This window comes from Cebus imitator, unplaced genomic scaffold, assembly GCF_001604975.1.
Source record: "Cebus imitator isolate Cc_AM_T3 unplaced genomic scaffold, Cebus_imitator-1.0 Scaffold420, whole genome shotgun sequence".
NCBI classification, from domain to species: domain Eukaryota; kingdom Metazoa; phylum Chordata; class Mammalia; order Primates; family Cebidae; genus Cebus; species Cebus imitator.
Window position 1 is genome coordinate 1,149,642 of NW_016107735.1, and position 1,053 is coordinate 1,150,694.

At 34.5% G+C, this 1,053-nt stretch overlaps 1 long non-coding RNA gene across 1 annotated transcript in view; it reads right to left on the reverse strand.

The window, feature by feature from the left end:
* Nucleotides 1–227: 227 nt before the first annotated feature.
* LOC108290068 overlaps nucleotides 228–1,053 on the reverse strand; it is an 18,188-nt gene continuing 17,362 nt past the window's right edge. The window contains exon 4 of the long non-coding RNA XR_001819418.2: nucleotides 228–388. This is a non-coding gene — a long non-coding RNA (uncharacterized LOC108290068). The remainder of the gene's footprint in view (nucleotides 389–1,053) is intronic.

The following is a 1,053-nucleotide window of genomic DNA, read 5'->3' on the forward strand; positions in this document are numbered from 1 at the left end:
TGTCTACATATCAAAAAGGTTTAAGAAAACTCCAGTTGAAATAATGGATTGACCATACACCTTTATCTTTTTTCTTCTCATTTCAAAACAACTAATGAAATAATTTAAAAAATGAATAAAATAGTCATGAACTCACAAGGACAAAACTTTAATGATAGTTTCTTTTGCTGTGCAGAAGCTCTTAAGTTTAATTAGATCCCATTTGTATATTTTGGCTTTTGTTGCCATTGCTTTTGGTATTTTAGTCATGAAGTCCTTGCCTATGCCTATGTCCTGAATGATATTGCTTAAGTTTTCTTCTAGGGTTTTTGTGGTGTTAGGTCTTATGTTTAAATCTGTAATCCATCCGGGGTTAATTTTCGTGTAAGGTGTAAGGATGGGATCCAGCCTTGCATCCCAGGGATGAGGCTGACTTGATCATGATGGATAAGCTTTTTGATGTGCTGTTGGATTTGGTTTGCCAGTATTTTATTGAGTATTTTTGCATCAGTGTTCATCATGGATATTGGCTTTTTGAAGACTGTCCTTTCCCTATTGTGTGTTCTTGACATCTTTGTCAAAAATCAATTGACTGGGGCCAGGTGCGGTGACTCATGCCTGTAATCCTGCCACTTTGGGAGGCCAAGGCAAGAGGATCACTTGAGCTCAGGTGTTTGAAACCAGCCTGGACAACATAGCTGGACCTCATCTCTATTTAGGGACAAAAAAACCCACAGAGATAATATAGGGAAAAGAAAAAACTTCCAAAATAACTACCATCCCAATTCTAATAAATATTCTCAGAGGGCTATAAGAAAGTATTACATCTATAAAATAAGAGCAAGATGTATAATGAGCTTGTGGAAATAAAAATGATAGCCAAATTTTAAAAATGGGTGGAAGACAAAGTCAAGGAAATATGATATAAAGCAGAAAAAAGATAAAGAGTTGAAAAATATAAGAATAATGAGGAGAGACATAGAGAATACAACCTAGAAATTCCGCATCTGAATAAGAAGATTCCAGAGAGGAGATAATGAAGAAAGAACTTAAAAAAAAAAAAAAAAAAAAAAA